The sequence below is a fragment of the Podarcis muralis genome, chromosome 5, assembly GCF_964188315.1.
Source record: "Podarcis muralis chromosome 5, rPodMur119.hap1.1, whole genome shotgun sequence".
Classification (NCBI taxonomy): domain Eukaryota; kingdom Metazoa; phylum Chordata; class Lepidosauria; order Squamata; family Lacertidae; genus Podarcis; species Podarcis muralis.
The window spans coordinates 91,862,250-91,889,226 of record NC_135659.1 but is presented as its reverse complement, the minus strand read 5'-3'; the positions used below and the strand labels follow the sequence as shown (position 1 = coordinate 91,889,226).

At 45.7% G+C, this 26,977-nt stretch overlaps 1 long non-coding RNA gene across 1 annotated transcript in view; it reads right to left on the bottom strand.

Moving 5' to 3' along the window:
* LOC144327860 (uncharacterized) overlaps window positions 1-26,977 on the bottom strand; it is a 92,032-nt gene that overhangs the window by 4,895 nt on the left and 60,160 nt on the right. The window contains exon 3 of the long non-coding RNA XR_013393027.1: window positions 9,635-10,119. This is a non-coding gene — a long non-coding RNA (uncharacterized LOC144327860). The remainder of the gene's footprint in view (window positions 1-9,634; window positions 10,120-26,977) is intronic.

Genomic DNA, 26,977 nt, shown 5'->3' with positions numbered 1-26,977 from the left:
GTGCCATGTTTATAATCCACTATCCTCCAAGGAGCTCAAGGTAGAAAGCTTGGTTTCCCTCCCCATTTCATCCTAATGAAAACCCTGTAAGGTAGATTGTTGTTTAGTCATTTAGTTGTGTCTGACTCTTCATGACCCCATGGACCAGAGCACGCCAGGCACTCCTGTCTTCCACTGCCTCCCGCAGTTTGATCAAACTCATGCTGGTAGCTCCGAGAACACTGTCCAACCATCTTGTCCCCTTCTCCTGGTGCCCTCCATCTTTCCCAACATCAGGGTCTTTTCCAGGGAGTCTTCTCTTCTCAGGACGTGGCCAAAGTATTGGAGCCTCAGCTTCAGGATCTGTCCTTCCAGTGAGCACTCAGGGCTCATTTCCTTAAGAATGGAGAGGTTTGATCTTCTTGCAGTCCATGGGACTCTCAAGAGTCTCCTCCAGCACCATAGGTAGCACCATAGGTAAGGTAGATTAGGCTGAGAGATGATGGCTGGTCCTAGCTCACTCAGTGAGCTTCATGGCCGAGTGGGGATTTGAACCCTGGTCTCCCAGGTCTTAGTCCAAGACTCTGTCCACTAAACCACACTGGCGCAACTAATCCACTTCCCACCAAAGAACAGACTTTTCACAGTAAGGAGGGGAAGTGCAATGGGAAATGTGGGACAGAGGTGGTTTTAGGGCAGGGACTGCCAGAACCGCAGGGTAGATGTAGAACGGAGCACGAGTGGTGGGGGTGACAAGTTTTAGCATCACACAGGGTGCCACTGAAATATGAGAGCCCCAAAACCTCCATTGTGTGGGACAACCCTTGCTTGATGCCTCTTCGCCTAACCTACGTTGGCTCCCAGTACGTTTCCGAGCACAATTCAAAGTGTTGGTGCTGACCTTTAAAGCCTAAACGGTCATTGCCCAGTATACCTGAAGGAGCGTCTCCACCCCCATCGTTCTGCCCAAACACTGAGGTCCAGCTCCAAGGCCCTTCTGGTGGTTCCCTCACTGTGAGAAGTGAGGTTGCAGAGGGCCTTCACAGTGGTGGCACCCACCCTGTGGAACACCCTCCCATCAGATGTCAAGGAAATAAACAACTACCTGACTTTTAGAAGACATCTGAAGGCAGCCCTGTTTAGGGAAGTTTTTAATGACTGATGTTTTATCGTGTTTTTAATATTCTGTTGGGAGCTGCCCAGAGTGGCTGGGGAAACCCAGCCAGATGGGCGGGGTATAAATAATAATAATAATTAACCTTTTCACAAGCAAATCAAAACGAATGCTCAATAAATAACCAGCGTCATCTCATCTCCCTGCAAATAAATCAAGGTTGAACGCTCAATAAACAGGTCACCTGGAAAAGACTTGTTTCCCCTGGTAGTGACACTTCCTGTAAGTACACCATGGTCATCACTCCTAGGGAATCTCTAAAGACTCGGACTGTGGGCGCATGACATCTTTAGAGCACACCCAAAGACCATTTTTCATCTAAAAGAGTTCTGGGCATGGTAGTTAACAAACGACAGTGCCCAGAATTCTTTGAGGGGGGAAACGTGCTTTGAATATGCTCTAAAGGCAGAGTCCATACGCAGACTTGATGTCCAGTAGCCCCCCCAATTAAGATTGGCTTTGCCCCAGGAAGGTGGGACATGTTGTGCCTAATGTATAGAAGTTCCCAAGAGGCAGCTTTTCAGCCTGGACGGCCCCAGAACCCCTCACACTCCACCTTCCCCCTCTCCCCACATTGTTCCATGTGGCTGCAAGACAAAGGGTTAAGTCAATGTTTTGAGAAGATAAGAGGCCTTGTTGACAAGCGGCAGGCACCAGGGGCCTTCACAGGAGCTCTCCCAGCTGTGATAAACCAGGGAGGTTTTCAGAGTGGAATCGGTAGGCGCCACAAGAGAGAGAGAGGTGGGCGGTAGTTCCTGGCACGTCGCACCAGAGGTGGGAAGGAATCTGGAGATGGTTAGAGATCCCACGCTTTGGGGTTGCTGCACCTCCTCCTTGTGTAAAATGGGGAAGGGGAGTGAGAGGTCTTGTGTTTAGGTAGCAAAGGGAAAGGGTCTCATATAATCAGCCTTCAGGTGACACATGGTCTCATTTTCTCCACTAGTGATCTCTGCTATGATACGATAATCTTTATTGTCATTGTCCCATACAGAACAACGAAATTTAAAAAATCTACATCAGACATTCAAAAACCAACAAGCCTGATATCCCAGCTATCCCAGCCTGGTTAGCCCCTAAAAACTCTGATACCTCATAACTGAATACAGTATACTCGCATAAAGACTACCTTAAAGGTAAAGGGACCCCTTTACCAACTCTGGGGTTGCGGCGCTTATCTCGCTTTATTGGCCAAGGGAGCTGGCGTATAGCTTCCGGGTCATGTGGCCAGCATGACTAAGCTGCTTCTGGAGAACCAGAGCAGTGCACGGAAACGCTGTTTACCTTCCTGCCGGAGTGGTACCTATTTATCTACTTGCACTTTGACGTGCTTTTGAACTGCTAGGTTGGCAGGAGCAGGGACCGAGCAACAGGAGCTCACCCCGTCGTGGGGATTCAAACTGCCAACCTTCTGATCGGCAAGTCCTAGGTTCTGTGGTTTAACCCACAGCGCCACCCACGTCCCAAAGACTACCTTACACTGCATCTAAAACCAAAATCGCATTTGGATAGCAACTGTTTCTCAGGTGGCTAGTCCTAGTCTTTATAACCCTGTACCTTCTTCCAGAAAGCAGAAGCTGAAAGAGATCATTTTTTTCAATGATGCCCATTGAAAAAAGGGCTTGATGCGGTCTCTGTCTTCTGCTTCTCGAGGTCATTCCGAGCATTGTTTGGCAATGAGTATATGCTGGAGCTGATGGGAGTCCCTGCATTGCAGGGGGCTTCACTTGATGACCTTGGGGGTCCCTTCCAACTTTACGATTCTATGAGTTATAGTCCAAAACATCTGGAGGGCACCAGGTTGAGGAAGCTGCTCCAATTCCAAAGCAGGTAATAATTCTACGCATTTAGCAAAAGAACCCAAAGTCTTGATGAAACACAAGTAGAATCCTGGCATGGTTTCAACGAAGTTTTACTAGACCTATTGATACGAATGGGCCTCATTTAGTCATGTCCATTCATTTCAGTGGGCCCACGCTTCATAAAACTTTGAATAGCACCCACAGAGTCGAAAGATTAGCAGACAAGTCATCAAGTCCAATCTCATGCTCAGTGCAGGATCTGGCAATGCCGTACGCAACAACAGAATCCTTGAGAAACAGCCATGCAGCCTCTGCTTAAAAGCCTCCAGGATAGGAGGACAGCTCACCCTACACCAAGGTGATCTGCTCCACTGCCAAGCACCTCTTACGGTTAGGACCTTCCCACCAAATGTTTAGCAAAACTCTCACCCCCTAACATTAGCACCCATTGATTCAAGAACGACCTTCTGGAGCAACAGAGGGCTGTCTCCTACCCTATAATCATTCAGATATTTGATGGGTTCATTAAAGATCTCTTCACTGAAGAATCAACATCATTTTAACTAGTTAATCAAGTCAATCATCATGCATTTCCCTACAGCGTACATAACACTTTTGAAGCAAAGGGGATACTGTATTTTTTGCAATGTGCATCCATATCTTGCAGCGGATGGCATCTTTGAAGAGGTGCCCGCTTTCCTGGGAGAAGGCGGTCAGCGATATATCCCTTCTATTTTTCTTTTACATTTTTCCTATTGACCTATATTAAAGAAAGTTAACCTATATTAAAGAAAGAGTCCTGGGGGCTGGAGGACTGCAATTACTCCCTGGGCCTGATGTTCCTCACACCTGGGTTTAGAGGAACATTGGACTACAGCTGTAGAAACCCTGGTTCAAATCTTCATTCCAGCATGAAGCGACTGACTGACTTTATACAATCACTGTATCTCAGCCTAGACTACCTTACAGGGTTGCTGTGAGGATGCAATTTGGGGGAGGAAGGGTCCTTTATGCCCCCCCCCCGAGCTTCTTGGAGGAACAGTGAGATATAAATGTAATACTGTAAATAAGTAAACCAATGTTCTCCTGCCCAAGAGAATATTTTGATGGCCTGGGATGCCAGCCCAGAGACATGAACTTTCCACAGAGCCTTTGGTTGATCAGTATAGCCATGAGTTCAAATCCCCCCTCAGACATACCACTGCTCACCCATTTTAGGACTCTTGAGTCCTCAGGAAGCAGCCTATAATACACTCTTAAGCTTCCTTGAAGCTGCTCCTGGGAAGCCAGCCAGGCGGGGTCAAAGTTGAGCATAAATACGATTTAGAGATCACAGGAAGGGGGGACGCAAGATTGCCTGAAGGAATTTTGATTGAAATTTTATAATGTAAAGAAAATGGTCTGCAGATAAATGGGGAGATTGTTTAATAAACAGCCAGGGAGATTAAAATTGAAATAAATCCAGAGTTAATCCCTCCCGTCCCCTCAAGAGGGGGGGGGGATATAGAAAGTTGGAGAAGGGTGTTGCCAGGAAGATGCCATGCACAGAACAGAAGGCTTTCCAAAAGAATAAACACTTAGGCGAACATGTAAAAATAAGCAGAACCCAGCAGGAAATATAGATGGAAAGATGGATAAGCAAATACTGAAGGGTGGCTGAGAGTGTCTAACAAGGAGGCCTGCAAGCCTGGGTTAAACCGAGCCAAAGGGAGGAGAAGTTTCTGAAACTGAGGATGGAGAAGAAGAGAAGAGGAGGGCATCTGATTAAAATCTTTCATAATCGTCTCTCTCAAGAGTCATGAGCAGGCCGGGTTTATATTTCTTGGCAAGGCAGGGGAGGAATTGGAGGGTGTGAAGAGACAGCTGCACAAAAGACTTATCTCGAGATGAAAACACCTGATAAGGCAGCCCCAGGGAGACAAACCCTTCAGCAAGTGCGCCAAACCTCACTGGAAACAGGTACCATCCATCCAAGAACCAGGCGGCATTGCCAGGGACAAATAAGTAAATAAATATCACACTGATGTCGCATTTCAGGGGGGTTCAAAATGCTCAACATACATCTCTCCTCACGACACCCTTGTAAGGTAGACCAGAACAGCTGCCCCCGTATCGCAGGTGCAAGGCTGAGATGGCGAGGTGGACATTTCCCCAAAGCCACTTAAGTGGTTTCATGGCAGAAGTCGGACGAAGGGTTTCCTGCCTCAGGCTCTGAACCCGTGTAGTGTACAAACTGTTCCTGGCATCCGCAGACAACATCCATTCTTTGGGCAGCTGCCAAGGGTGACTGTCCTAGTCCCACTTTCCTGGAACTCTGAAGAGCCCTGGATGGCTGCCATTTTGATTATCTGTGATGTCTTGGAGCAGCACTATGTCAGTACATTGTGGCAGAGATGGATATAGAGCAGTGAAATATACTCAGAGTCGAGAGTGGATTTCATGCTCTTTATTTGGCTCATAGTGGTGAGGAAGAATGAATGTTTCCCCAAAGTATCTGCTTTATATACATTATTTACACAATGGGCTGCCTGTGATTGGCTAATTCCGGAATTCTCCTGTAGGCCAATCAGGTTGTGGATTCACTTCCATCTGGAGCTGGATTGGGTGGCTCCTGCAGACCAATCATACTGCTGCATTGCTCTAGGACCAATCAGACTTCTGCATTCTGAATCCTATTGTTCTAGGACCAATCAGACTGCTGCATTTTGGATCCTATTGTTCTAGGACCAATCAGACTGCTGCATTTTGGATCCTATTCAACTCAGTACATAACAAGCAGCATGACTGGTTCCCTCGCACAAGGCGCCGAGCTGAGGGAGCGGCTTCCCACCTCTTCCCCAAAGCCTAGAACTGTAAGCACTTGCTTCAGGTAGCAAGTTGCCAGGCTATGGGAAGGGGCGCTTGGCTCTGGCAAAGTCCTAGAGCCCTCCCATCTCCTTCCCAAAGCTGGGAGATCACTAACTAGGCTTTGGGAAGGGGGCAGGACTGTAGGGCCCTCACTTACCCAGCTTTGGGAGGGCAGCTTGAAGGCTGAGGTGACATTAAATTTTGGCCTTGCATGGGGTGCCATATTACCAAGGTCTGCCCCTGATTGTGGGCAAGTGCAACAACAGACACATAACCTCCATCGTAGCAGCAACAAGGCCTCCCGCCCCTGCTGTTGCCTTGTGCCTTTCTTCCCGCTTCTTTTTGTAAGGCCTCTTCCCAGGTGGAATCTAGACACATATTAAAAAAACGCTGTGAAATATGCTTTTTAAAAAAACATTTTGAAAAATATATTGAATTTGCCATAGCTCCCCATCGCCATCTAGTGTCACATTTGTATAATGCACTTTATAACAAAACGTTTTATTTGCAGCGTTATGGCTGAGTCCCCTATCCATCCCCTCCTCAGTGGGAAGGTCTGGAGGAAGGAAGAGGAGCCAGACCTTGCCACAAGAGACGTGTACCAATACGGGAAGGGTGCTATACCAAAGGGCTCTCCAAACTTGGAGCCAGCTCTGAAATACTTAGGCAGATAAATGACATCCAGATTGTTGGTCTGCACCTATTGGCAGGCTGAAATAAAAGAGTGTGTTTGTTTATTTAAATGTTTCTGTGTCTTGCTTTTAAGGCCAAGCTTGCACAAGGTGGCTAACACTAAATCACATGCAGAAAACGCAGTGTCCCAATAAAATACAATAACTTAAAAAGGGGGTTTAAAAGTACATTTCACAGGCTAGCACCACACTCCTGTAAAATTCATTTAGACGACAGAACACAATGAAAGACCAGGAGCAGCACTTAAGTTCAGCAAATTGTTAAAATTCAATCCAGCATCTCAGCTAAAAGCAGAGGGAAGGACAGCGGGTGTTTCAGGGCCTGTCTAAAACATTTCCGTACTTTGCTAAATCCACTGCATTATTGAGTAGCTGTCCAGCAGAATTCTTCAGGGTGGTCTGGAGGTTGCTGTCCCTGGAGGATGAACCCCTGAGCCCCTCTAAGGCTCTTGGGGGACAAATCTGTCCTCTTCACAATGATCTTGGTGGCATGGTTATGGCAGCTGTTGGTGAAACATTCAATATTACATGGAGTCAGCAACAAGAAGGGGTTATGCTGGAGAGGCAGCTGGATGAAGGAGGGAGAGTGGGGAGACGCACCCCTTGCAGAAGTAGCTGTCTCTAAGAAGCAGTTGTTTTGGGAGGGATTGATGCGGGTGGTGCTGTGGGTTAAACCACAGAGCCTAGGACTTGCCGATCAGAAGGTCGGCCATTCGAATCCCCGCGATGGGGTGAGCTCCCGTTGCTCGATCCCTGCTCCTGCCAACCTAGCAGTTCGAAAGCACCTCAAAGTGCAAGTAGATAAATAGGTACCACTCCGGCGGGAAGGTAAACGGCATTTCTGTGCACTGCTCTGGTTCGCCAGAAGCGGCTTAGTCATGCTGGCCACATGACCTGGAAGCTCCCTTGGCCAATAAAACGAGATGAGCGCTGCAACCCCAGAGTCGGTCACGACTGGACCTAATGGTCAGGGGTCCCATTACCTTTTTTAAACATCAGGGCTAGGGTCTCCGAGGCTGTATACCATTGGCCTGAGGGGCTGTAGCTGATCAGAACACCCCCCAAACCAGCACACTTTGCATTGGTGCTGTTGGAAGTGAGACTATAAGCCAGGCCTGCCAGAAATGATGGGTTGCACCACTGGTGGGGCTGACCCCAAAGGGACAACTTCCCATCTTTGGATCCAAACCAACGAAGGATTTTTGGCTAAATCATGGGCATTTCTCCCCCAGGGCCAGATCCCTCCTTTGTAGTGGTTAAGAGCGGTATAGTGGTTAAGAGCGGTAGACTTGTAATCTGGTGAACCGGGTTCACTTCCCCGCTCCTCCACATGCAGCTGCTGGGTGACCCTGGGCTAGTCACACTTCTTTGAAGTCTCTCAGCCTCACTCACCTCACAGAGTGTTTGTTGTGGGGAAGGAAGGGAAAAGGAGAATGTTAGCTGCTTTGAAACTCCTTAGGGTAGTGATAAAGCAGGATATCAAATCCAAACTCTTCAAACTCTTCTTTCTTGAGAGTGGTCCACAGCCCCAAGGGTAAGGTCATCCTGCCTTGAGTTACATAACTTTGCTGAAGAGTGCAGTCCATGTCGTCCCCTTGCCAACAGAACCGCAGTGCTGGGTTGTTCTAATAGCACAATTACTCATTTGAGCAAACCGTACATCTTGGCACCAAAATCCCATCTCCCCGGGTGTATCTATCGATTAGCCAACGCAAGTCTGAGCTCGTTCCCACTTATCAACTTGGTGAAGCTGTCACACGCAGGAGACGTGGAGCTAATTGAAACCCTCCTTGAGAAGAGCGGACTAACTCAACCCTTCACTGAATCTCCTGAGATCCCTTTCGTGAGCTGACTATGTGTGGATATATGTGTACTTCGAGTTCCAAACTTTGCATCTTAACCCTGGAAACAAAACAGAAGCCCTGGTTGCACTCATCTATAATATTGGGCCGGCCAAAAAGGATGAATGAAGGAGTGCCCCACAAGTCTTACTCTACCATCAAGCAATAGGACTTACTTCTGAGTGGACATGGTTAGGACTACACTGTTAGTCGTCTTTTTCATTTGCTAGAAATAATAGTCTCATCTGTTCTGGGATCAGAGATACACTTCCTATGGCTAGCAGACAGAGAGAAGCACATAGATGGGCTGTCACCCAAACAGCATGATGAAAGGCATCCCCCCCCCCCATCATAGTGCTACATAAGAACATAAGATGTAGTATGTATATATGAAGGTGCGTCTCCACTCCCATCGTGAGGTCCAGCTTCAAGGGCCTTCTGGGGGTTCCCTCACTGCAAGAAGTGAAGTTACAGGGAATCAGGCAGAGGGCCTTCTCGGTGGTGGTGTCCACCCTGTGGAACATCCTCAAGGAAATAAACAATTATCTGACTTTTACAAGACATCTGAAGACAGCCCTGTTTAGGGAAGTTTTTAATGTTTGGTGTTTTAGCGTGTTTTAAATATTCTGTTGGGAGCCGCCCAGAGTGGCTGGGGAAACTCAGCCAGATGGGCGGATATAAATTGTTGTTGTTGTTGTTGATTTCAGGCCAATGGTCCATCCAGACCAACATCCTGTTCTCACTGTGGCCAAGTTGGTGCCCATCACCCCTGTGGGAGTGAGTTCCACAGGTTAACTAATTGCTGAGTGAAGAGGTACTTTCTTTTATCTAAATCTTCCAACATTCAGCTTCAACAGATGTCTACAAGTTGCAGTGTTACAAGACAGGGAGCAATTTATTGAGGATTCATTCATTGTTGGAAGGGAGTTAGATGGCTTCACAATGAGAAAATATTATCCCACCATTTCCAGTGCACTTTCCCATCATTTTTGCAAAAATTTCAATTGTGTTTGTGTGTATGGTGGTGGGAAAACCTTTAATTGTGCAATCTGAATGTGTTGGTGTGTGGCTGATTCCCACCCCAAATAATGACAGTCTGGAAGTGCCCTTCAGGAACAGAGGAGAAATTCGATTTGGTTCACATCTAAAGGCAAATCTACCTTTTCTAAAACATTATGCAAACACTGGGGTGAAGCGTCCACAAAAACAAACATGATAGTGAAAATAGCATACAAAGATGTGTTATGACAAGGTGAACTGCTTTGCAAAAACGTGTAGATTACACAAAAAATATATACAAACCTGGGAGAAATTCACACTGTGGGGCCGATGAATTTCCACCAGGAGTTGTTTCTTAATGCAAACTATGTGGAAATGAGAAACTGAGAGGAACAAAGAATGACAGGTTTGCCCATCCACGGTGCCTTGAGACAGTCCTCACAATGCACCCTCAAGGTGACGTGAATACCCGTTTGTCTGCTGGTTGCTGAAGTGTCTATTCTTTCCCCCTGACAGTTATTGTGAAACAGTCAAATGGGAACGAGAGACAAGCAAGGCCTTCTCCCTCCTTATCGGCAACCCTGGTCAGTGTCTTGCTGTCAAGGACTCTCGTAATTTATGTCAGAGCTGGCTGAGTGTTTACTTATCTGCTCCAGTAACTGGCTCGGCCGAAATCAGCCAGACTGGCTCCTTTGTGGCCCACCAGCTTTTTCCTGCTGCTGAGTGGGAGTGCTGGGGATAAGACAGAGCTGGGTGCTGTTTCCACTCTGCAGCGGCTGCGTCGCAATCTGGGGGAAACAACACGGAAGGTGTAAGAAGTCAAGTCGCATATACAACCGCCCAATCTCTCGCGGCCCCATTTGGGCCTGACATGAGAAAAGCCGACAGCCGCCCCTATCAGGTGGCCATCGCAGTTCTAGAACGGAAGCGAGGGAATTAAAAAGGCCAGCGGTTTCCACAAAGAATTTGGCCTCGTGCCTGTAATCTTCCCCCAGAGCAAACCGGGTGAGAAAATATTACAGCTAACATCTGCAACAGCTTTTCCCAACCTGGTGCCCTTGAGATGGTTAGGAATCGAACCAATGGCTTCAAGTTACAAAAAAAGGAGATTCCGACTAAATATCAGGAAGAACTTTCTGACAGTAAGAGCTGTTTGACAGTTGACTCAGGAGGTGGTGGACTCGCCTTCTCTGGAGGTTTTTAATCTGTCTTAGATGAGGCATCTGTCTTAGATGTTTGAGTTGAGATTCCTGCATTTCAGGGGGTTGGAATAGATGGCCTTTGGGGGTTTCTTCCAACTCTACGATTATGTGATTCTATGACTACAACAATAGACTAAGCTGTCTATGTATGTAACAGCAATAGCTAGGATTCTCCATGCACAAAAATGGAAGGAAGAAGTTCCCACCAAAGAAGAATGTATAAGTAAATTGATGGCCTATGTGGAACTGGAAAAGTTAACAGTCAATTTTTTTATATACAGTCATACCTCAGGATGAATACGCTTTAGGTTAAGCATTTTTGGGTTACGCTCCGTGGCGACTCGGAAGTAACGGAACGCATTACTTCCGGGTTTTGCCGCTCGCACATGCGCAGATGCTCAAAATGACGTCATGCGCATGCGTGGAAGCGGCAAAACACGACCTGCAGGGGCACAGATGTGCAGTCGCGTGTTACGTTTGCTTCAGCATGCAAATGGGGCCTGGAATGGATCCAGTTTGCATCCAGAGGTACCACTATATATTGAATTTACAGTGGTACCTTGGGTTAAGAACTTAATTAGTTCTGGAGGTCTGTTCTTAACCTGAAACTGTTCTTAACCTGAAGCACCACTTTAGCTAATGGGGCCTCCTGCTGCTGCCATGCTGCCACCGCACAATTTCTGTTCTCATCCTGAAGCAAAGTTCTTAACCCAAGGTACTATTTCTGTGTTAGCGGAGTCTGTAACCTGAAGCATCTGTAACCTGAAGCATCTGTAACCTGAGGTACCACTGTATATTGAATTTATATACCGCCCTATAGCCAAAGGTCTCAGTCAAAATAAGAGAACCTACTGATGATTCTTTTGTGGAAGACGGGAAGCCTTTTTAGGATTACTTAAAGAAATACTATACAGTGGTACCTCGCAAGACGAATGCCTTGCAAGATGGAAAACTCGCAAGACGAAAGGGTTTTTGGTTTTTTGAGTTGCTTCGCAAGACGATTTTCCCTATGGGCTTGCTTCGCAAGACGGAAACGTCTTGCAAGTTTGTTTCCTTTTTCTTAAAACCGTTAATACAGTTGCGACTTGATTTCGAGGAGCAACTCATAGCACGCGGTGTGGTAGCCTTTTTTGAGGTTTTTGAAGACTTTGGTGATTTTTGAAGCTTTTCCAAAACTTTTCCGAAACCGTGCTTCGCAAGACGAAAAAATCGCAAGACAAAAAAACTTGTGGAACGAATTAATTTCGTCTTGCGGGGCACCACTGTAGTATGATGAACTCGCCAGCAGGATTTGAACTATCAGCAACAGAAGGAATTAGAGATTGTTGCATTGTTGTTATGGTATAAGGGACAGAAGATAGGGTGCAGTAAAGGGGGAGAAATAAAAACAACACCATGGAAAACAGGGTGGGAAGTCAATAAAACAAAAGAATAATTATTGATGTATTGGAGTGTAAAAAAAAATAAAATACAAGAGGGAAAGGGTTAACCCCCTCCCTCCCAACTCACAGTCCCAACCCAATCCCAATGCACAGCCACACCCCGGCTGTTGTTTTCTTTTAAAAACAGTGGCAGCCGTTTTTAACCACCTTTACTTAAGAATGCTTTTTTTCACATGGCATGCAGTTTGGCTCTTAGTCCTGGAAGCCCTAGTTCCCCTATTTGTAAAGGAGAAATGATAATGACTTACACAGCGGGGAGCTTTGGGGCACTGTAACCTCAGCGGACCCTTAACCTGGATGGTGCTGAACATCCAAACTGAACATTCTCTTAGATTACATCCAGTCTTTGTGCAAAGTGGAAATAAGGTAAAGGTAAAGGTAAAGGTACCCCTGCCTGTACGGGCCAGTCTTGACAGACTCTGGGGTTGTTCGCCCATCTCACTCAAGAGGCCGGGGGCCAGCGCTGTCCGGAGACACTTCCGGGTCACGTGGCCAGCGTGACAAGTTGCATCTGGCGAGCCAGCGCAGCACACGGAACGCCGTTTACCTTCCTGCCAGTAAGCGGTCCCTATTTATCTACTTGCACCTGGGGGTGCTTTCGAACTGCTAGGTTGGCAGGCGCTGGGACCGAGCAACGGGAGCGCACCCTGCTGTGGGGATTCGAACCGCCGACCTTTCGATCGGCAAGCCCTAGGCGCTGAGGCTTTTGCCCACAGCGCCACCCGCGTCCCAAGCGCTACCCCGTCCCAAAAAAGTGGAAATGGCATCACTCTAAAGATGGCAGGCCTATCTCTGGTCTTGGGAGCCTAGCAATTGCCCAACTTTGCCAATTTCTGTCGCCGGCCTTGGATTAAGGCCTTCTTGTCCTGTTTAGGGGCTCCTAGAAGAACCTGCTTGGCCAATGTTGTGGAACATCATCATCATCATCATCATCATTATTACTACTACTACAGTGGACGCCCGGGTTGCGAACATGATCCGTGCAGGATGCACATTCGCACCCCGCAGTGTTCGCAACCTGCAACAGCATGTCTGTGCATGTGCAGGTTGCGATTCAGCGCTTCTGCACATGCGCAACCCCTGAAACCCAGAAGTAACCCACTCTGGTACTTCCGGGTTTCAGCGAGTCCATGACCCCAAAAAATGCAACTTGAAGCATCTGTAACCCTAGGTGTGACTGTACTACTACTAAAATATTTATACAGTGGTACCTCGGGTTAAGAACTTAATTTGTTCTGGAGGTCCATTCTTAACCTGAAACTCTTCTTAACCTGAAGCACCACTTTAGCTAATGGGGCCTCCTGCTGCCGCCGTGCCGCCGGCCCGCGATTTCTGTTCTCATCCTGAAGCCAAGTTCTTAACCCGAGGTAATGTTTATGGGTTAGCGGAGTCTGTAACCTGAAGCATAATGTAACCCGAGGTACCACTGTACTGCTTTATACCTGAGATGCGAACAGAAGTGCCTGAGATGGATAGAAACACACACTTTTTTTGCTATTGTGGATAGGCAACAAAAAAAATTTATTGCAGGGGTGGCCAGCACGGCACCATCAAGGTGTTGTTGGGTTACAACTCATATCAACCCATCAGCATGGCCAATGGTGAGGGAGACCTTCTTCTTCCCTCCTCATTCATTCTTTTCTCATATTGTGTCTAGTAGATGGTGAGCCAGGACTACCTTATCTTTTAATATAGGTGCAGTGCTTTATAAGCATTGAGGATGATAATAATAATTTTTGGAGTTGGGATCCAATAATACCTGGAGGTCACCATTATGAAATCCTCTCCCTGGCGAAGGATGTCTAAGCCACAGGGTTACGCGTTGCCAGGAGGGTGGGATCCGCCCAACTTTTCCTTTCCAGCCTTGTGAGCCAGGGCTGTGTAACTATGAAGTCATAGATCGCTGATCAGAGTTTCTTCCTTTAGATTCGTTTCCAAGGCTTTCCTTCCAATAGCCTCAACAAAGAAACCATTTGTATGTTATCCAAGCTTTTGGCTCTCTTGGCTGGAACTTGCCTGCACTGTTTCAAAGCGAGACTGTCTGCTATCCTTTCTCATAACCAACGCAGGCATTTCTATAAAGAGACAGGGCAAGTGTGTGCATGATAACTAATATGGTGGCTCCTTTGGACAACTCCATCTTGATATGTGCCGCGTGGAAAAATAAATACAAATCGCAGGCTTCTCCCTTTTTCCCAGCTTGGACCACTTGTTATCATTACCGAGCAAGGAAACTTTTCGCTATTTGGAACATTTGAAGACAATAGATTAAAGGCTCCTGACTATCTCTTGCTAAATGAGCTGTTATTTTCAATTTGTTTCCTCTTTCATCCAGGCTACGCCTCTCGCGAAAATCCCCTCGACTGGCGACATTTTCCCCTGACAAATATTTCCGTGAAGTGTCACCCCACCCAGAAGCAAAGGATCAAAGGATCCTGTACCCTCCCTCCGCTGCAAAGTGTCCCACACTCTGTTACAGCACCATCTAGACTAGGTTAGGCCAGGGAACAGGTACACACGTATGTCTCTGCCATACTATTGGTCCATGCAAGGCCTGTGGGTATGAATGAATCACTGCCTCTAAAGGGCATGTCTAGATGGGGCTGGAGAGGCACCGGGGAGTTAAGCCCAGCTCTGGAGGGACTGGTTCCCTGGTAGCCAATGAGAGAATGGCAGATGGTACAAACCAGAATGTCCTCTCCATGGTTTATCACAGGAGAACCTGTGGCCTACTGGATGATGCTATGCTTCATTCCCTCGTCTCTGATGATTGGCCAGACTTTTTTTGGGGCTGATGGGAGTCAAGGTCTAACAACAACTGGGGAATCAGGCCAAAGATGTTCACATTGTAGATGTGAGGCTAAGAAAAAGTAGCTTTGCCTGTGACAGAAGCAACATTTGAACCAAGGACTACCATATAAAAACCACTGTTAAAACCAATCTCCTATGTCCATAAAAAAATGTATAATCTGGGAGTAAGCATTGTCACATTTCTGAAATTTGAGGCCACCAGCCAGACTAAGACAACATAGTTTGAGCCTTCAGGCATGGAGAGTTGGGGTTTCATGCAGATCCTCAGGAGTTAGGTGGGGACCCTAACTCAGTGCTACTGTACATGCCTTGACTAAGGAAGGTTCGGGGCATTATTATTATTATTATTATTATTATTATTATTATTATTATTATTATTATTTCAATTTATACACCGCACTATACCCGGAGACCACAACATATAAAATCAAACCAAAAACAATAACCCGATTTAAAAAAAAAACCCCAAAAGAACCATTCTAAAAGGGTGTTGGATGTCAATAAAATCAACCAAAGGCTTAGTTATAAAGGAACGTTTTTGCCTGGCACCTAAAGCTGTATAATGAAGGCGCCAGGCAAACTTCCCTGGGGAGAGCATTCCACAGGCAGGGAGCCACTGCAAAGAAGGCACCGTTTTCATGTTGCCACCCTCCAGACCTCTCGAGGAGGCAGCACACAAAGAAGGGCCTCAGAAGATGATCTCAGGGTCCGAGTGGGTTCATATGGGAAGAGGCGGTATTGCGGTCCTGAGCCTTTTAAGGCTTTAAAGGTCAAACAATCCCTGGCATCTCCAGTTTAGAAAACTCAGGAAGCAGGTGATGTGAAAGAGCTCTTTTTGGCAGAATGCCTGGAGATCTTCTGCCAGACCAGTGTGGTTGATACAGGGCTTAACAGACCAACAGTCTAACCTGAAATGGGTCAACTCATTGTTCCAGCTAGTTTAGCGTTGTGTTCACTGACTAGCAGTAGTCCTCCAGGGTTTCAGGCTAAAGGGCACACTCCCTTCTGCACCTGAAGATAAAGGTAAAGGTAAAGGGACCCCTGACCATTAGGTCCAGTCGTGACCGACTCTAGGGTTGCGGCGCTCATTTCACTTTATTGGCTGAGGGAGCCGGCGTACAGCTTCCGAGTCATGTGGCCAACATGACTAAGCCACTTCTGGCAAACCAGAGCAGCTCACGGAAACACCGTTTACCTTCCTGCCAGAGCAGTACCTATTTATCTACTTGCACTTTGACATGCTTTCAAACTGCTAGGTTGGCAGGGACCGAGCAATGGGAGCTCACCCCATTGCAGGGATTCGAACCACTGACCTTCTGATCAGCAAGTCCTCGGCTCTGTGGTTTAACCCACAGCGCCACCCGTGTCCTGAAGATACCAGGGTCTAAATCTGAGTAGACCAGCAAGAAAGACTCAAGATCTACCACTGAACCGTAGCTCAGCTGAGTTCTGACAATATGAAGAGTTAACACCTCACAAAGCTCACTCAGTTGGCTTCATTTGCCAAGGCCTTAGCCTGGCTAGACAATTGCACCCACTCACCAAATAAACAGACATAGCACAGTTTCTTTAAGGAGATACTTATGATGCCTTTGATGTGAGATACACACACACACACACACATGCATAGCTTCTGCTTATTCTCCAACATCCAATTGTTTATTCGTTTTTAAATAGCTGAAATTCATGTCAAACATTCCACATGTTAGGAAAATATTTATGAAGTGTTATCGCAGTTTATTTAATGCCAAATGTTTGGAGAAAGTCAATATAAAATGATGGACCACACAGAGTTGCATGCTGAGTCATCTAAAAATTGCAAAGACACGGGATGATGCGTTGATACCAAACAACACTACCAAAGGCCTGTCATAATATAGGGCGTTCTTTATATTAAAATGATTTCTTCCTTTGGCTCCTTCCCCCATTCTCAAGGTCCAGGAAGTTCAGGGCACTCCTTGACAGATTTGTTTTCTTGAAAAAGGGCACTTCCAGGCAGATACTATTTTGGAGTGGGGTTTAATTGCATACTAGCAAATGCAGCGTGCACAATTAAAGTTGATTTGGTGCTCTTTTTGCAAGAAGGAAAGTGACAGGAAGTTGTTCTGGAAAGTGTTACTTTGATGCAACACTGGATTATCTCCTTGTAAACAAATCAGAGCAGATGCTTAATAAATAGCTGGCAATATCTATACGCCCCACAAACTTTGTGCAAATGAATTAGGGTGAATGCTTAATAAATAGGTTGCCTGGAAGCAACCAAAGAATTAGGGTGATACTTACAATAAATAAGATTGGAATTGTGAAGTGATCTCAACAACAGGACATTATCAGCGGAACAATAATGCTAGTGGCAGGCAGATAGCTAGGATACTGTATTCAGATCTGTTTCCAAAGTTTTGTCGACTGAAGCTACCAAGCTGCATACAGCTCACTCTATAGCAATTGACCACAGGTTTGTTTAAATATTCCATTATTTCACTATCTTCGGTGGCAGGGGATGGTGGGTGCTGCCAGTGGCGTAGCGTGGGGGGTGCAGGGGGGGCCGGCTGCACCGGGCGCAACATATGGGGGTTAGGGTTAGGGGGCGCAAATCCATGGGTTAGGGGGCGCAAATTACTTGCCTTGCCCCGGGTGCTGACAACCCACGCTACGCCACTGGGTGCTGCAAGCCTGGTGGTCTGCCTTCAGCCTGGTGGGCCCAACATCCTGCAACGTTCATGAGTTGCAATCTGAAGCAGAGATGAAAAGGAACAAAGCCTGCCTCTCGCCCTGGACACCAGTCCATAGCGGTAGGGTATAGATTATACCCATACACACCCAAGATACAGCCCTGTGCTGTAGCCCTTTTCAGCTGTGAAAGTCCCTGTGCATTAGGAATCTCGTGAGAGAGAGCAAGCAGGGATGTGCTAGCTACCCACCTGCTCCTTCCATCACAGCACGGAGCCCTCCTCAAATTGGAGGAGACATCCTGCAGTAAGAAGACCTTGCCCTACAATGAGGGCCGGCCCTATCATTAGACAGAGTGGCACAATTGTCTCAGGTGGCAGATACTGGATGGCAGTGCCTCCTAGCCACTCCTTTTCTTTCTTTCTTTCTTTCTTTCTTTCTTTCTTTCTTTCTTTCTTTCTTTCTTTCTTTCATTTAAAAGAATTTATAAACCACTTGATATTTTAAAAACATCTGTAAGTTGTATAGAATATTTTAGATAGGGTTTTAAAGCCTGGGATTTTGTGGGGGAGGCAGGACTTTCTAAATGTTTAACGCAGCCACCAAAAGAACACGTGCGGCCATTTTCAGCTACTTATTCTCAGCGTCCAGATCAGGCAACCCCAAACTCAGTCCTCCAGATGTTTTGGGACTACAATTCCCATCATCCCTGACCACTGGTCCTGTTAGCTAGGGATGATGGGAGTTGTAGTCCCAAAACACCTGGAGGACCGAGTTTGGGGGTGCCTGGTCCAGATCAACTCCTAATTTCCCTCAAATACACATGAAGAAGGACAAATGAAGAGAACAGGCATGAAGTATTTCAGGTCCACAGTGCGGGAGTGAGCTACTGCCATTTGTTAGAAGCAGTGGGTGTGAACACACCCCTTTACCCAAGTGATTTGGTATGCCTGGAGGGAGCGAAAGGAGAGGACAGCAAAATCTATTAATATCATCACCCATAAAAACTCATCTGAAGCGTTCCTCAAAGGCAACTGTGGCTTACAGCATGAATATTAATGCCTCATTAATATTTACTATATGCAAACATAGTTTACTCCACATTAATATTTATAGCGGCCACGTCATGTCATATTAGTCTTTCTCCCCCAAAGGTAAACTAAAGGCTAATTCACATCAACATGCCGGATTTTTAATACGCAAATGATGCTTGCAGCCTAGTCATTGGCACTGGCTGTTGTGGGCCTCTCTGTCCTCACCTTAGGAAACTGAAAACCCACACCAGAGAGGGCCTTTGCTGAATCTGCCAATATATAGGTTTTCAAAGAAGAGAGTGAGGAGCTGATTTTAAAAGTCCAGGTATGAGCCCGTGGCTCAGGAATAGGATTGCCATGTTTTCCACTTTATAGAAGAGAGTCCTTTGCTTAAAAGAGTATTCTATTTGAGGGGAGTCCAATTAATGGAAAGTACATGACAACTGATCGCCGAAGAATTGATGCTTTTGAATTATGGTGCTGGAGAAGACTCTTGAGAGTCCCATGGACGGCAAGAAGATCAAATGCATCCATTCTTAAGGAAATCAGACCTGAGTGCTCACTGGAAGGACAGATCGTGAAGCTGAGGCTCCAGTACTTTGGCCACCTCATGAGAAGAGAAGACTCCCTGGAGAAGACACTGATGCTGGGAAAGATGGAGGGCACAAGGAGAAGGGGGCGACAGAGGACGAGATGGTTGGATAGCGTTTTTGAGGTTACCAGCATGAGTTTGACCAAACTGCGGGAGGTAGTGGAGGACAGAGGTGCCTGGCGTGCTCTGGTCCATGGGGTCACGAAGAGTCGGACACGACTAAACGACTAAACAACAACAACAACACATGACAACATCAACTCTGGGAGACTTCCAGCATATACAAAAACATAATACAGTCATACCTCGGGTTGAATGCTCTTCAGGTTGAGCGTGTTCAAGTTGCGCTCTGCGGCAACCTGGAAGTAACGGAGCGTGTTACTTCCGGGTTTCGCCACTTGTGCATGCGCAGACGCTCAAAATGACATCACGCGCATGCGCAGAAGCGGCGAAAAAACGACCCACGCGTGCGCAGACATGCTGTCACTAGTTACGTTTGCTTCTAGATGTGAACTGGGCTCCGGAACGGATCCCGTTCATATCCAGAGGTGCCACTGTAAAACATGAAACATTAACAACTTTCCCGAACAGGGCTGCCTTCAGATGTCTTCTAAAGGTTGTAAGGTTATGTATCTCTTTGACATCTGATGGGAGGGTGTTCCACAGCGTGGGTGCCATTACCGAGAAGGCCCTCTGCCAGGTTCCCTGTAACTTCATTTCTCACAATGAGGGAACCACTAAAATATCATACGTTGTCATATATGTGGAGGAAAACCTTAAACACATTGCAGAGTTCATCAGAGTTCCAAAAAAATAGATCAGAGGCAATAGTACTTCATGCAGCAGAGCTTTACCTGTGCTGAAGGCAAATGAGAGTAATGGTTATCAGATCCAATACAATCAGGTTTGGCTCAGTTCATACAAAACCCAGTTGCAGCATTTATAAACTTAACTCATAATAAACCTTAGCACTAAGGATCCTATGTACAGAAACAGAAACACCGCACCAGAAGGAAGAGAGAGAAAGAGAAAAGTAAGAGCCGGGCTCCTTTCGGCCTATATTTATAGTCAGCATGACTCTGCAGAATAGAGAGAACTACAGAGGTACCTCAGGTTAAGTACTTAATTCCTTCCGGAGGTCCGTACTTAACCTGAAACTGTTCTTAACCTGAAGCACCACTTTAGCTAATGGGGCCTCCTGCTGCCGCCGCACCGCCGGAGCACGATTTCTGTTCTCGTCCTGAAGCAAAGTTCTTAACCTGAAGCACTATTTCTGGGTTAGCGGAGTCTGTAACCTGAAGCGTATGTAACCTGAAGCATATGTAACCCGAGGTACCACTGTAGTTCAAAGCAGCTTCCCAGAAGGTATAACCCAAACCATCACTAACCGTTCTGCCTCTGCTTCTCTCACACAGAGAAGCTTCTAGTAGTTTCTTGTATTAATCAGAATAGGGAAAGAACTTTACACATGAGATCAATACTTTCTGCACTAAGAAATGCAGACTGACATAAAAGGACCTTGGAGCTGGACCTCGGCGTCTGGGCTGAACGATGGAGGTGGGGACGCTCCTTCAGGTATACAGGGCTGAGACTGTTTAGGACTTGAAAGGTCAGCACCAATGCTTTGAACTGTGCTTGGAAACTTCAGGAAAGGGGAGTGCTCTTGCGTTCAAATCCTGCTTGTGGGTTTCTCATCTGCTTGGCCACTGGCCTGATCCGGCAGACTCTTAAATATAGATACTTGCAGGCTGCATTCCCTTTACTTAGCAGTAAACTTGTGGAACTCAGTAGAACTTGGTGGGAAGTCGAATTGGGTTGCTAATTAAGTGGGTTTTGTGCATCAGCCTGAAAAGCTACACCTCCAAGTCACCTTGCCAGCCAGAAAGCAACACACTGCAGCATACCAGGGTGGGGAAGAAGATGAAACCTCTTCTGCAACACTTAAAACAGCTGAACTGTGATTGATTAGTTCCAAACTCGAGCAAATGCACAATTTTTTTATTTTAGCTTGGCACACTCAGCTCCCCACATTAAAGCGGCTATATTAAGACCCTTCAAATATATATTTTAATTGCTTGCAATTTTAAAAGGATTTCTTAACACCCGGAGAAATCTTCCCCAAAGGCTTGACTTCATTAGTTAAAGGGAACACAGGGTGATTTATAATAATAAACCCATGGCATATTATCACCTAATAAAGAAGACACAGTAGCTGCCGCTTTTGCGAAATTTTCTTCCCAGGTAATAGCCGGTGTCATTAATCTAGTGAACATTTGCCTCCCAAGAGGAGAGGCAGCCGTTTATCTTCCTCAACACACACAAACACACACACACCATCGGCAACTTGGGGCTAATAACGCTGACCTGCCTTGCAAGGTTGTTGTAAGGATGTCAGCAAGCTTACATCTGCGAAGCATTTTGTACACTCCAGGAACATTATATAAATGTTTGAGTCTGTTCACACATTCAGCGGCATTGAGGCACCCAGTCTCAATTAATCCATTAAGTATGGGTGAATCAGTCCATCAATTTGGCATCTAATGGAGAGACGAAATTGAACCTACCGCCACAACCACCACCATATCAGGAGACCTCTTTAGGTTTCTCAAAGCTATATGAGTTCTTGCAGATGGCTGATGGCAACACCTCCAAGTTCTTTTAAAAGTAATCTGTTCCTACCCCCTTATGCTTCTTAATGTTAACAAAGAAGGAAGGCACAGCACCAACTAATTCTTTCGGCCTTGCCTGTGTTTTTTTGGTGTCACTGTGATCTGTACATTTCTCTTTTCCTGTCTCGTAAATTTCTCAATCTCTGTTTATCATGCAATGAAAACAAAGGTACAAAGACCCAGTCGAGATGGCCTAGGAGGAGATGGGCTATGAAATTTTCTATCTTTATGAAGTGAAACTGATGCCGGCAGCATGGCCAGTGACTGTTTTATTTGGCTGGCTCTGCCCTTAAGTTAAGTCACTGGGGTGCGGGCAGGAGGGGTAGGGGAGGTGTAAATTTTAAAACGTAGTTTGACAACATGCTCTGATATGTTAAATTAAATCCCTTCTCTCTCTCTCTTTTTATTACCTGTGATGAGTCGACGGATGGCCAAGTCTTGCTTCCTTTAGGAATGAGAGAGAACGATAATTCATTGCATTCCCCCATATTTTGCAAGACACTTCTCCAGTGGTTCAATGCGAACAAAAAATGCACATACTAGGATAAAGTTTGCACACACAAAAATGTGTATGCTAGTGAAAGTCAAAGAAAAATGTGTTACATTAGGGGGGATTGCTTTTCAAAAATGTACACCTTATGCAAAATTGCATCGAAAATTGTGTGCACGGTGTTTGAATGTCAGACCTGGGAGGCCAGGGTTCAAATCCTCGAATCAGTCACTGCCTCTCAGCCTAACCTACCTCACAGGGTTGTTGTGGAGATTCAACGAAGAGAGGCAGAACCATGTTTGCCACCTTGAGATCCTTCAAGAAAATGGTGGGAGATCCATAAATAAATATTCGGAGAAATTCATACTAAAATGATGGTGAATTTTCATGATGACTTTAAGGAAATGCACATTGTTGTGGAAATGTGGATAACTGAGGTTAAGATGGCGGAAATGAGAAACAGAGAAAAACTGAAATTTGCAAGTCCACCCATCCCTGGTCTCATTGTTCCTTGGTCTCTCCTCTCACCATTCCAAGATGTTTCCCGGCCATCTCCTCTCAAATTCCTCCTTCCCTTTTGCTTTCCTCTGCCAGGTAACCTCATGGATTAAGTCATCCAGACTGACAGCAATTTACAGTCTCCATTAAGAGTCATATAAATTCCAGTGGATCAAGGAAGCCTCTAGTACATTTTATTCAGAAGCCGCTAATAGGTCTGGGAGAAATGCCATCTCCTGTTTCTCAGTAATGACTGCTTACACCCATAGTGCTGCTTATATCTCTGGGGCTGTCACGTGGTTTAAACGTGTTTCTGCAAAGTCCCTCAAAGAACACCTCCGAAAACCAAAAGAAAACAGTTATAGCATCTTGATCAGCAGCAGCATTTATGATGGACAAGCAAGGCTATTGATCTACCTGGTACCTCACTCTTTCCTCACTTATATTTTTCTGCAATATATTAGCTCTCTGCAATACCGTATTTTTCTCTCTATAACACTCACATTTTTTTCTCCTAAAAAGTAAGGGGAAATGTCTGTGTGTGTTATTGAGCGAATGTGTGGTCCCTGGAGCATACTGGCCCGAGTGCAGGGGCAAAAATCAGATCCCGCGTCACGGAGGAGGGAAAGCTGTAGAGGAGGCTGCTGCTTTCCTGCATTCTGCCTCAGGGTCACCCCAAATACACCATCAGATCACATAGCATGTCTATGGCTACAGCCTGCACCAAAAAAATCACGTACCCACTGTTGCCTGGGGCCACAATGGTGCAAAAACGTGGTTACAAAGCACAGATCCACATGGATTTTCAGGATTTTTGCATTGGGCTACCCCAAACTCACCGTCAAATCACATGTCTGTGGCCACTGCATGAAGCACAAAAATGATACATCCACTGTTTCATTCAGAATTTTTTTTCTTGTTTTCCTCCTCTAAAAACTATATGCGTGTTATGGTCAGGTGCGTGTTATAGAGCGAAAAATACGGTAATTACTGTTTCTGGCTGAGCAAAATGGCTTGCTTCCCTCGTGGGGAATTGGCTTTGTGACAATGTGATGCAGCCCATCAGATTTGGCTACACAAGGTAATCAGCACACAGCCAAATATGCGGGTCTGATGCAGTATATCCAGATTTTGCAATGCAATTCTCCAGCCAAACAATGTTTGCAAAAATGCATATATTAGGGAGAATTGTGCATTAAAAGTTGAAGATTTTAGTGAAAATAACATACAAAAAATGCATTATAGGAGGGGGAATTGATTGCAGGGATGTGTGCAATAGTCAAAACTAATTGGGGGTGGGTGGGAATCAAACTAAAATGCTGATGAATTTTCACAAGGATTCTTTTTAAAAAATACAAAATGCTGCAAAATGCAGAGAAATTCATTTAAAACCGGAAAAATGTAAAATTCAGAGAACCGAAATTGACAGATCCTTTCATCCCTACTTCTGAGTAATTAGGGTTACAGCCACAGACTTCTCTGTTATGAGATGGCAGCACTTTCACAATGCCTCTTTTGCACATTTATTGCCATGTACAACTGGTGCCTGAGGTCTTCTAACAAGATCTCTCATCATTTGGGCACTGTATGCTTTTCAAGAAGGGAGGGAGTCACAAGAGTGCAACTGCGGTTTTATAACATAATGCAAGCAGCTGCACCCCCTACTCCCGGGACACTTTGCTCTTTGAAAAATGCAAACCTTACAAAATCCTGCAGCGTCTCACTGCGTTTCAGGGAGTAATTTGGTTATGGCACAATTAAGCCTGACAAGGTCAATACACATTCTCCTTGAAAGCTTGCAAAGCACTTTTCCGTTGCTGTTTTGGGCAAAATAAACAGAAGGGCCCATCCCTCAAGGAAGGACCGGCAAGAAGGCGATCGAGAAGTCAAGGATCTTAGGAAGCTGCCTTAGACTGAGTCAAGCCATTGATCTATCTGGTCCAGTATTGTCAACACAGACTGTCAGCATCTCTCTGAACAATATGCTGAAGATTTCGAACAAGATGTCTTTCCCAGTCCTACCTGTAGCTGCTGGAGATTGAACATGGGGTCTTCTGCATGCAAAGCAGATGTTCTACTACTGAGCTCCTGTGATTCACCTATGGGTTCCTGAGAATCACTGCTCTTTATCAAAGGCAAGACAGCCAAGATTTCCACTGACATTGGCCATAACTTTAAGAGCTATAGTTTTACAAACTTTTGCTGAAGCTTGCTTTTCCCTCTGCCCTCCTCTTCTTTTTCCCTTGTGTGTCATGTCTTTTTTGAATTATGCACCTGAGGACGTGAATTGTCTCTGTCTTAATGATTATTTTTGGAAGCTGCTCTGAGATACATTTCCGGCTAATGGGTGGGGTTATAAATGTTGTTCAGTAAATAACAAGTCATGGTCCTAATCCAAATCCAACACAAACATGCCAATCTTTCATTGGCAACGAGTGCTTTCTCCCCAAGGCACATGAAAGGCACTGGGGAAAACCAGCTTAATTCAGGTAAATTGTTACGGCCAACCTCCACCCATGCCAATTGGTTTCTCCCCACTGCCCACCCACCCAGCTCCCTTCTTTACAAAAAAATTAATAAAAAATGCAAGGGCTATTATTTATTTATCTGTAAAAATATTTATATACCGCTGTATCATAAAAATATACCACAATGTAACAACGAAGATCATGGCCACTGGTCCCATCACCTCCTGGCAAATAGAAGGGGAAGAAATGGAGGCAGTGAGAGATTTTACTTTCTTGGGCTCCATGATCACTGCAGATGGTGACAGCAGTCACAAAATTAAAAGACGCCTGCTTCTTGGGAGAAAAGCAATGACAAACCTAGACAGCATCTTAAAAAGCAGAGACATCACCTTGCCAACAAAGGTCCGTATAGTTAAAGCTATGGTTTTCCCAGTAGTGGTGTATGGAAGTGAGAGCTGGACCATAAAGAAGGCTGATTTCCGAAGAATTGATGCTTTTGAATTATGGTGCTGGAGGAGACTCTTGAGAGTCCCATGGACTGCAAGAAGATCAAACGCATCCATTCTTAAGGAAATTAGCCCTGAGTGCTCACTGGAAGGACAGATCCTGAAGCTGAGACTCCAATACTTTGGCCACCTCATGAGAAGAGAAGACTCCCTGGAAAAGACCCTGATGTTGGGAAAGATGGAGGGCACAAGAAGAAGGGGACAACAGAGGACGAGATGGTTGGACAGTGTTCTCGAAGCTACCAGCGTGAGTTTGACTAAACTGCGGGAGGCAGTGGAAGGCAGAAGTGCCTGGCATGCTCTGGTCCATGGGATCACGAAGAGTCGGACACGACTAAATGACTAAACAACAACAAACACCAGACAATGCAAAGATGAATCATATTGATGTGACCAGGGCTTTTTTTCATCCAGAACTCACTTGAACTTAGTTCTGGCACCTCTCATGTGGGTACCATTGCCATCTTGTTCCTCCATCTCTCCGTAAGCAACAGCAACTCACCTGCCAGGAAGCTAGCATAGGAGCTCTGTCCCTCCTTTTGAGCTACTTCGCAAGTCAGGGAAAGCTTTGGTCACTTTGGAGAAGGGACTCTACAGTTAAACAAGAATTTAATACCTTTAATACCTATTTGAGTTAATTGATTGGATTTTATTCTGTTGTGGTGACATATTTCTAGTGGGATTGTGGAGACTTATGAAGGTTGTTAGGACTTAACTTCTTCCCTGGGATTTCCTTGATCCCTAAGATTGTATCCTGGTTTTTCTGTACAAATCCCCTGACTCTCTTTTTCTTACTTGCTTTTATATGTTTTTAAATTGTTGCTCAATTGGCTTGAGGCTGCATTTTTATTTTAACGGGCGTTGTTTTTCCATTCAACATAGAGGTCTTTAAAACATAAAGTGGTTTAGTAATGCTTTTAAATAAAATAAAACATGTATCTCACCTTACTGGCAATGGCTGAACCCCAGTCTGCAAATAATCTGGGGCTACCAGTTTACTTTTTTGGTGGTGGTGGGTGTTGAAAAATAATAGGTCTAGTTTGAGGGAAGCTAACATGGTGCTCTAAAGATATCCAGCCAAGTGGTGGGCATTTTTTAGGTGCCATTGAGTCTCTGCAGTTGTCCTCCTCCAAATCGACACCAAAATACTTGCCACCAGCTTGCTTGGATCTCACTAGGGGTGCTGACTTGTGCCCCAGTTCATGGGCACCCAATGGCACATGTGACATAATGTGACATCATGATGTCATGACATAATGACGTC